This window comes from Mastomys coucha, unplaced genomic scaffold (genome assembly GCF_008632895.1).
Source record: "Mastomys coucha isolate ucsf_1 unplaced genomic scaffold, UCSF_Mcou_1 pScaffold21, whole genome shotgun sequence".
NCBI classification, from domain to species: domain Eukaryota; kingdom Metazoa; phylum Chordata; class Mammalia; order Rodentia; family Muridae; genus Mastomys; species Mastomys coucha.
The window spans coordinates 178,228,950-178,240,135 of record NW_022196904.1 but is presented as its reverse complement, the minus strand read 5'-3'; positions in this window follow the sequence as shown (position 1 = coordinate 178,240,135).

Genomic DNA, 11,186 nt, shown 5'->3' with positions numbered 1-11,186 from the left:
TTTAAGGCGCGGGGCTGGGGCGACGCGCTAGGGGTGGAGCTTCATCTTCAGATCTAGCGGGGAGAAGGAGGGGGACCTGCGGGCGCGGGGGAGCGCAGTGCCACCGCAGCTGCGCGCCGCCGACCTGGGCCGTCCCTATCCGCTGCGCCTGTACCCCGAGAATCTGCCTTGGGAATGACCGGAGGGGAGGGAGTGCCCCAACAACCTTGGCCTCCCAGCCGAGAGAGCACTTAGCTCTTTGATGGCTTTACAGCCTGCCCTTCCTTTTCTTTTATCCCCCTACCCGGAGAGTAGGTTTTTCTGAAAGGTGTCCTCTGTTCTCGTCCGCATCCCAGACTTCCCAAGGATGAGGCCCTGTTCCTCTCCACCCTTTACAGGGGGGAGCGGTGCAGCACCCCACTCTTTTATCTCCTGGCTTAGGCGGCTCCTGGTTCTCTTGGGAGAAAGCGGGTCCACTTCAGAGAGCATCCCTCAGCTCCGCAACCACAGGGTATAGGATTCGGATTCGCAGAGAGCGTGAGACGCTCGGGGACCTTGGTGAAGAATAAGAGGCTGGTTTTCCAAGGGTGCTAAGGGCTACAGGGGGCGGGGGAGGTGGGGGAAAGAGGCCAGGCCTGGAAAAGGACAAAGCGTTGAGAATCAGCAGGATTCATCTCTACATCTCTAGACCTCCAATCATGGTGCGTGCCAGGACCGCAGCCTGGTAGAAAGGAAGCTGCAGGCTTTGGTTTAAACAAACAAAGACCAAAACCATCAATAAAACACATTGGACTTTAAAACGTTTCAAAAATGGTTTTTTAGTCAGGAGTTCATCTAAGAAGAAACTGGATTGGTTTTGACCTTTTAATGCCCAGCCCCTGCCACTCTTGAAAGCAGAAGGTTTAGGGTGACTGCGGTGGGTGGACGTGCCTTTGTTTAAGTGCGTTGTTCCTCACAGCTCCCAGCACTTCAGAGTCACCCTTCTTACCCCCCCCCCCTTTTTTTATAATCTTTCTGGCCCTGCGTGCATTTGACATTTCATTCTGATTTGGACGAGAGCACCATTTTGTAAGCACCATTTTGTGTGGGGATTAGTCTTTGGACCAGCGATTCAGTTCCAGGAGTGAGGCAGAGGAGCAGGACTGACAGAACTGGCCACACCCGGTGAGGAGGGAGTGAGAGCCTGCGTGGTGGATGGAGCCGTTGTCTGAGTTTACCTTCCAGCCTATGGCACAACTGGGGGGTGGGGGAAAGTGAAGCCCTTTGCTTTGTAGTTCAGAATTCCAGATTTACATTTGTTTGCTTGTTTTGAAACAGGATTCTCATTCTGTTCTCCCAGTAGCTAAATTGGTTTTGCTCTCAGTCTAAGCGGGCCTTGAGCTCCTGGCAATCCTCCAGCCTCTGCCTCCCAGATGCAGCAGTTATCAGTGTGGCCCACCACCGCTGGCCCTTATCACCTTTTATGGTTTTGGGGGTTCTAGAGCAAATTTTGTTTCACTTCGTGAGAGCCATGTATTACCTGGACAGGACTCTGAAAGTAAGAGAAAATTAATTTTATGAGCGTTTGGAACATATCCCTTGGCTTTGTGCCAAAGCTGTCCTGTCTCCTTACCATTCACCAAAAACCTGAGGTAAAAACAATGCTGGGATCTTTTGGGCTCAAGCCTCCGATGCTGGAAGACACTGGCCCCAGTGAGGAATTACTGCCTAGCAGTCATTGTGTAGCACTTGAGTGTGATTGCCCTTCCTCTGGCTGGTTTTCAAGATGGCTGCCATTCGTGGCCCAAGGCCACCAGTAAGCAAAGGCATCCATTCTTTCCAACACTTAATTTCTCTTAGTTCCCTGAGACTCTTGTCATCTTTTATAGCCAGAATAGGGCTGAGTGGGGGCTTCAGAGAATTTTGGTGACTAACAGATGATCGGGTTGGGTTTGTAATCTGAAGGTCATTGGACTGAGAGGTGATGGGTGTGGACCGTGACCCTTCCTTCCTTACTGTGTAAGAGTGATAGCAGCGCATCTCCTCTCCTGATGGTGGAAAGCCGAGTTAGTGCATCTGCTTCTGGATAAGGAGATCCCCGTCATCCGAATTTCCTAATATCTATGAGTGTGCATGTGCACCGCTTGCAATGGTTTCCGGTACCATTGAGGCCAGAAGGGTGTCAGATTCCCTGGAACTGGAGTTACAAGACAGTGGTGAGCCACCACACGACTGCTGGAATTGAACCTGTGTCCCCTGGGAGAGCCACCAGTGCTCCTGACCACTGAGCCATCCCACCAGCCTCCTCATCATCATTTTTCTCCTGGTGGGACACTGCTTCACATTCACAACAGACAGTCTGAGTAAAATTTGAAGATCGTAGGAAACCATGAACCGCATTGTGCACGTGTGCGATGGCAGGAAGTGGAACGTAGTCAAAGCTTCCAGTCTCACATCAGCCGCGCTTCTCAACACTGCTAGCATCATCTGGTGCGTGACGGTGGCAGAAGTGGGACATGGTCAAAGCTTCCGATCGTCAGCCGCGCTTCTCAACGCTTTGTCTGATGTTCTGGTCGGTCTTCTACCTTTCTTTTCCTTTCCAGGCTTCAACAGAAGCTGCTCCCAAAAAACACAGATGGACACAGAACAGAAGAAAGGTGACACAAACGGCTTAAAACCTAGCTGATGGGCAGTGCTCTTGAGAATGGGCTGCACTGTGCACATTATCAATAGTTTACCGAGACTTTCCCCTGAACCTTCTGCCTCCCGTCTGGACACCCAGTCTAGCCCAGGGGTTTGGCTTTAGCAATTTTAGCACAGGGCTGTTCTACTGGGGAGTTAGTTATCTTGGTTGCACATCTATGGTGCCTTCTAGCCGGCCGGGGTTCCTGATGGAGTACCTGGCTGTCCCAGCACTGTGTCTTCCCTTCTTGTCAGCACGCAGGCTCTCAGCTTCAGGGTCAGTCAGCCCACTTCTAACACAGTCTCTGTGGCACCTGGCAGGCTGACCCAGTTCTCCTGATCTTCCTCAGGAGCTCTGTTTTTTGTTTGTTTGTTTGTTTTGTCTTTGTTTGTTTGTTTTTTTAACATAGTAGGTCTTCCAGAGTCAGCTAGAGCTTTAGTAAAGTTGTCTTACTGAGAGATCTAAATTTATGTCTTGATTTTTTTGTAGCCATGCCACCTTGAATGTATTACTCCTGTTTGCTAAACTTCAGTACATTCATCTATAAAACTGTCTGTGTGGGTTACCTCCAAACCTAGATGATAATTAGAATAACCTGACAACTTAATATCATACCCTCAGGCTTCACCTCTCAGGAGATTTCTGGGTGTTTTAGTTGAGTAGATATGCATCTCAAGGCCGCAGTGTGACTCTTCAGTAAACACTGAGCTCAGAAGTGTCAACTTCAAGTCACTCCTTCAGCAGATAGTCACTGACTGTGCTGTGTCAGGCACTGGAGCAGGTATGGACGGGGCAGGGGTCGGGTAGGGAGGATGTAACCAAAAGCCTGCCCTGTGATGCTGCGTTCTAACTCTCTCTTTCTGTTCCAGTGAATGTTTCATGAATGTTCATCTAGAGTGAGCTTCCGTAGGGTGCTGTAGCATGTTCCTCAATTCTCACCTGTTCTGGGGGCTAAGGCAGAGGAGTCAGAGCTAGCCCTTGTGACACAATGAGATCCTCTTTAAAAGAAATGTCACTAAGCAGAGCATGATAGAGTATGCCTACAGCCCCAACTCATCAGAGACTAAGGCTGGAGGAGTCTGAGTTCAAGGTGAGCCTGGGTTACCTAGCAGGTTCAAGGCCAGCCTGGACTATATGGCAAAACTTTGTCTCAAACAACCAAAAACAAATAAGTAAACAAATAAATAAGTAAATAGTCTCCCTGTGGGGTCTCTCTCCCCACTTTCGGTTTATCTCTGTTTCCTCATTTTATGTGATTCTATCTTCCTGGAATTTCTTCCCAGGCTCCTATTATCAACTATCACAATACTTTTCTTTTCTTTTCTTTTTTTTGAGAAAGGATCTCTCTTATGTAGTTCTGGCTCTCCTGGAACACATACACATTTGCCTGCCTCTGCCTCCCAAGTGCTGGGATTAAAGGAATATGCAACCATACCTATGAAATACATTTTTTTTTTTTTTTTGGTTTTTCAAGACAGGGTTTTTCTGTTTAGCCCTGGCTGTCCTGGAACTCACTCTGTAGACCAGGCTGGCCTTGAACTAAGAGATCCGCCTACCTCTGCCTCCCAAGTGCTGAGATTAAAGGTGTGCGCCACCACTGCCCGGCAGAAATGTTATAATCTTAATGTAGCTGGCAGTCATGAATGGTTGACTCACCAATCAAGGTATCCATAGTAAAGCAAGAGTCTCAGCTGAAACTCTGCTTTATAAAACTGATTTTTTGAAACAGTCTCTTATAGTCCGGGCTGACTTCAAATGTGTCATGTAGTGTTCAGAATGACCTTGAACTTCTGAACCTCCTGCTTCCTCGGAAGTGTTGGAGTCACGGGGCATGCCACCAACCCGTTTATACAGCTGGGGAACCCAAGGCCTCATGCAGACTGAGCAGACGCTCCACCAACACAGCTACACTCCTGGCCCCTTTTAAGAAGCTTTAACATATAAGTAATTGGGTCCATTATGGCATTTCCTCCACCCCACACTAATTCTTTGAGATAGTGTGCTGCTATGTAGCCCAGGCTAGCCTTGAGTTCTGAGGATTCCTTCTGCCTCAGGCTTTCAATAGCTGCCTGGCTCATTATAGTATTTTCTTTTATATTTCTTATGTATCTGGGTGTGTATGTGTATATATGTGTGGGTATATGCATGTACCATGGCACATCTGTGTATATGTTTGTGGGTATGCATGTACCATGGTGCATCTGTGTGTACATGTGTGGGTATGCATGTACCATGGTGCATCTGTGGAGGCTGGAGGAAAACTTTCAGAAGCTGGTGTCTCTTCCCCCTTGTTAAGGCAGGGCCTCTCTTCTTAGTGCTTAAGTCAGGCTGCTAGTCCACAGGCTTCTACACAGTTCTCCTGTCTCTCCATCTCCCTGTGAGAGTGCTGGGTTTACAGGTATAGGTGTAGGTGTGTGTGTGTGTGTGTGTGTGTGTGTGTGTGTGTGTGTGTGTTTCTAAAGATTTATTTATTATATGTAAGTACACTGTAGCTGTCTTCAGACCCACCAGAAGAGGGTGTCAGATCTCATTAGAGATGGTTGTGAGCTACTATGTGGTTGCTGGGATTTGAACTCAGGACCTCTGGAAGAGCAGTCAGTGCTCTTAACCGCTGAGCCGTCTCTCCAGCCCGTGTGTGTGTGTGTGTGTGTGTGTGTGTGTGTGTGTGTGTGTGTTTTTAAGGCAGAGTATTCTGTTATTCTGTTATTCTGGTTATTCTGTTATGTTATTCTGGTTAGCCTGAAACTTGCTGTGTAGACCAGGCTGGCTGCAAACTCACAGAGATCTGATTGTTTCTGACTCTTGAGTACTGGGATTAAAGATGTGCGCCACTACTGCCCGGCCACATCCAGCCTTTAATGTGGTTCCAGGGATTGAAACTGGGTTTTCAGACTTGCTAGGGTAGCCACTTTACCCACTAAGCTGTCGCTGTGGCCTTACCTAGTAACACTTAATATGTACATGTCATTATACATAGTTCTTACTCATCCAGCTCTTGGTTTCATTAAGGCTCAGATGTCACTTCCTCCATGACACCTTGCTTGGTGTCCATATTGTAAAATGTTGTGTCCACCTATGAACTCTCCTTCTCTTCCCCGTCCTCCTCCAACTGCACAGCCTTTGCAATGCTAACATGACTCATGATTACATATCATCTGCTGGGGTTATTCTAACACCGATTAAGGACTCCTTACCCACTTCTGCGTCTATAGTGCCCCCCAGCATGTATCACACTGTCAAATGTGTAATGAAAAAAACTACAACTGCTTGTGAAAGTCTTTGGCCTGACACCAAGAATGAGATCCAGAAAGAAAAGAAAATCAATAAATTTGATTTCATCAAAATTAAAAGCCTTTTGCTCTCTATAAAAGGCTTTGTTAGAAAAATTAAAAGACAGGCTGTAGACTGGGAGCTAATATTTACAAGTCACAGGAAGGGCTATGTATCTAGGATTTATGAAGAGCTCTTCAAACACAGCAGGAAGAAAACATATTACAAATACCAAGTAGGAAAAAGTCCTGAGCAGATATTCTTACCAAAGGGAATATTTTAATGGCCAGTGGGCACATGGAAATAGGTTTGACGTCAGCAGCTCATAGGGAGACGCAAAGTAAAGCAAGAATGATGTAATAGTCCATGCCTACCACAGTGGATAGAGCGCAGAACATTCAGAGCAGGTGGGACCCCAAAATGGTACTGCTACTCCAGAGAGATGCCTTGGTGGTTAGCCTAGAAAACTGAACCTATGTTCACATATAAATGTATCTACAGATGTTCATAACAGCTGTATTTATAATAAACTAACACAGAAAACAGCCTGTGAGACAAGGTTTCCACAGATGACTGGAAACACACATTTCAGTACAGCCATATGTGTTATTCGGGATTGAAAAGAATGTGCTATTGCTACACATGACAACCTGGGGGAGTCAGTCAGGAGACTGAACAGGATCGTGAGTTCAAGGCCATTCTGGCTGAAAGGCGAGTCCCAGGTCTCCTCTGTGGCCTGTACATTGTGACCCTATTTCAGAAACAACCCAACAAAAACTGAGTGAACTACAAGGGCATTTTGTTGAGTGAAAAAAACCATAAAACTTCAAAATAGTATCTATTTTGATATTCCATTTCTGTTATAGACTGGAAGTGTTAAGATTGACAGGGTTAGGGGGATGGCTCTGTTACTTAAAAGATTATACATGGTAACAGGAGAGGGTGGGGGAGAGCGAGCACATGAGCTCTCCGAATAAGATCTGTAGTTGAGTTAATATGCTGCCGTTTTCCTGCATTTGATGGTGCACTGTGGTTATGTAAGCTTTCACGGGAGGCTGGTAAGCAGTACATGGCAACTTCCTTGCTATTTATGAAACCTTGTATGAGCCTTAAACTACTTCAAAGTAAGATGTATATAAATATAGGGAAATGTTCTCATCAAATGTGTTGGAGTAGTTAGGGTTTGACTAATGGAGTTTATGTCACTTTCAGATGCTTGGCAAAAATAGTATACACACACACACACACACACACACACACACACACACACATCCCAGCCTCATGTCAAACTCAAGGAGATCATGCTTCAGTCTCCCAGATGCTGAGATTAGAGTCATGTACCACCATGCCAGGCTTATACATTTTTGTTTTTTTTCATTTCGTGAAGTATAGACATTTTCTTTGGTCATACGGGTCATTTTACTTACTGTATAATTTGTTGGCATATTTACACACACACATATAGATATATAGATATAGACATATGAAGTGGAAACTCAAGGGTTCTTTGGAAAGTCAATTGGATGGTGTTTTGCTGGGGCAAACACATGAAGGAACGTTTCGTTAAAGTGGACACAGGAAAGGCTAAGGCAGACTCTGTAAAGAAAAGTTTCGCTGAAGCAGAAAAAGGAGAGAGGATGTTCTGCTAAAGCAAGCATGTGAAAGGACACATGGTGAGAGATTCTTTGCTAACGTTATGCATGTATTGGTCCACCTTACACTGCATAGTTGAGCTGCATTTGTTGGGAATCAATAGAGAGACGCACCAAACACTTCTGGTGGTGTGCTGGAGTTTGTTGCCAATTCCAAGGACTCGGGCTGATTGGATGGCACGTGCTGAGGCAAGGCCGTGGAAGGCATGTGGTGTTTGGAGGGCATAAATAGGATTCTGATGGATAGTGACAGGGACAGAGCTTGGCTTGCTGGTACAGCCAGCTGTGCATCGCTTGTGGGTCTAACGTCTTCCGTGATCTTCACTTCCCTGAGAGAGGCACAGCCAAGAACTTCTCCTGGTGTTCCTCCTGGTCTGTCCTGATGACTCTAGCTGAGGCTGAGGCCTGGCTGTCTCTGCTAGGCTGTGTCACCGCTGTTGCTAACCCAACTCTACCAAACTGGACCGTTGGTAGGTGTTTACTAGTGGATCAAGCTGCTGCTACTGGCTGACCTGTGAGCTGAACTGCCGACTTTCAGACAACACAGGTGGGAGTCGCTCCAAAGAACCTTTCTAAACAACTCCACTTCCCCTGTATTTTTTCTTTCCCACTACTTCTGGTGGGTGGTGGGCTATAAGGAAGGTTAAAGCATTTAAGAACCATCATTAAAAATAAGATTTGAAAAAAGCTAAAGGTACATATATGCTTTCATTTGTTGGCTCTCTTGTTGGTCTTCAGTGGTGTCTCTAGGTTCTTTTAGTTTTGTTTTTCCTGTTAAGAGCACTCTAGTTGTGTGAGTCTTTTGGATAACTCACTTGATGGTAATAGTCCATCAGTTTTGCTCACAAATTTGTGTTTCTACAGTTGTGTTGTTTGATGTGTAGCTTTTTCACCTACATAATTATTTCATGCTTTTTTTATAGGGTATTTGAGATTTCTTGTTAACCATTATTATTTTTTTTTTTTTTTTTTAGACAGGGTTTCTCTGTGTAGCCCTGGCTGTCCTGGAACTCACTCTGTAGACCAGGCTGGCCTCGAACTCAGAGATCCACCTGCCTCTGCCTCCCAAGTGCTGGGATTAAAGGCGTGCGCCACCACCGCCCGGCCCATTATTATTTTTTTGAGATAAAAATATTTATGTGTATTTAGTCCGCATGCTTGTCTAGTGCCCATGGAGGCCAAAAGAGGGAATTGGATCCCATTACATATGGTTGTGAGCTGCCATGTGGCTGCTGGGAATTGAACCTGGGTCCTCTGGAAGAGCAGTCAGTGCTCTTAACTACTGAGCCATTTTTCCAATCCCCTATTATTTAAAAGTAAACTGTCTATGTGTTGTAGTAAACTTTCAACCCAGTTTACCAAATTAATCAATTCACAACTCAGTTAGTTGGTATACAAGCTACTCGCCTAGGTTGGGCAGATCTACCACTACACTACTCTATTCCCATCTATTAGATCCCATATGACTTTTGATTTCTCCAAGCCACATGCTTCAGCTCCATCTTCCTTCCTCTTTGTCCTCCTTTGTTGTTGTCCTCTCCAGTCTCCTCCCCCATCTCCTCTCTCCCCTTCTCCCCCAAAACTTTTCAACTCCACCTTCCCTCCGGCTGCCCAATCATCGGCCTTAGCCTTTATTTGAAAAGTTAAGGTGGGGAGAAGGTTCACCAGGCCCCTGTCTATGTGATTTGCTCCTCGTCTGCAGTGCTTTCCAGGAGAGGAGAATTAGCATCAAAATACAAGACCAGGGCTATCCACAACATTTATGTTTATAAGTGTTTTGTGTTTATACTTCATCAGTATCTTAATTGTGGATTCTGTTGCTATGATAGAACATATGACCAAAAGCAACTTCAGTCCACCACTGAGGGAAGTCAGGGCAGGCACTCAGACAGGACAGGAACCTGGAGGTGAGAGCTGATGTAGAAAACCATAGAGGGGTGCTGCCTACTGGCTTGCTTCTTCTTGGCTTGCTCAGCCTTTCTTAACAGGATCCCCCTCCCTAGAGGTGGCACCATCCACAGTGTTATGCGCCCTCCCACATCAATCACTAACCAAGAAAATGCACTACAGACCAGTCTGGTGGGAAATTTTCTCAATTGAAGGTTCTTCATCCAAAATACCTATAGCCTGTGTCCAGGTGACATGAACCCATCCAGCACAGGCAGTTATAGCCTGTGTCCAGGTGACATGAACCCAGCCAGCACAGGCACTTATAGCCTGTGTCCAGGTGACCTGAACCCAGCCAGCACAGGCAATTTCTTGGTGCTCAAGCCTATCTGTATTCACACGATTTCTCTCTCTTCTCTCTTCCCTTTCCCTCATCTTTAGGTTTTTCTCTTTATTTATCTACTTCTAAGCTAGGCTGCACCTGAGTACCTGAGCCCCAGGATGAGGACACATGCATGGGTCAGGCTCTCGTCAGCACCTCGGACAGCTCCAGGCCTCACTGTCGTCTCTCCCATCCCCCTTTCTCCTCCTCCCCTTCCTTCTTCTCCTGATGGGTTTGCACGTTCGATTGTCATCCTTGTAGTGGGTGCCTGGTTTTTAGATGTTACAGAGTTGGAATGAAAATGAATTGGGAAGGTTCTTTGCTGATTCTTAGTGAAAGATTTCCCATTGTGGTGGATTATGCCTTGGTTAATGGGGACGGAACAAAGGATCCAAGGACCAGATTTCTTGCACTTACAAGTGTGTTGTTGCTAGAAGAGAAAAATATTTCAGGATGAATACAGATAGTCTAAGAGGTAAAAAAGAATACCCATCTGAGGAGACTGGTGAGGTGGCCCAGCAGAAAAGACACCAGTCACCACGCTGGATGAGGAGGTCACATAGTGGAAGGGGAGAATGGACTCCTGAAAGTTGTTCTCTGACTGCCACATGTGTTCTGTGACCACCACATGTGCTCTGTGACCGCCACATGTGTTCTCTGACCGCCACACTTGTTCTCTGACCACCACATGTGTTCTCTGACCGCCACATGTGTTTTCTGACCGCCACATGTGTTCTCTGACACATAGATGCATAAACAAATGTAAAAAAAGGATTGTAGTTTGAACAGAAAACGGTCCTTCATTAGTAGCGTTTACACAATAGAGCAGGACAGAGCATCAGTACATGAGGGTAGCCATATTTGTGTCAGAGTTTCCTGAACACACAGTTAAAGGATACACCTGACACTTTTTTTTCTGACATTTTTTTATTGGATATTTTCTTTATTTCCATTTCAAATGTTTTCCCCTTTCCAGGTCTCCCCTTCGGAAACCCCCTATCCCATCCACCCTCCCTTGACACTTAACATTTTTAAGTTATTATTTATGTGACTGGGTGTAGGTCAGGCTGGCCTAAAATTCACAGCAAGCTGCCTACAAAGTGGTGAAATTACAATCCTGTGACTTCTTTGTTTTTTGAAAAATTTTGCTTTCCTTTTCTTTTCTTTCTTTGTCTATCTTTCTTTCTCTTCTTCCTCTTCCTCCTCCTCTTTCTTCTTCTTCCTCCTCCTCTTCTTCTTCCTCCTTCTCCTCTTCTTCTTGCTCCTCCACTACTACCACTACTACTACCACTACTACTACTACTACTACTACTTCTTCTTCTTCTTCTTCTTCTTCTTCTTCTTCTTCTTCTTC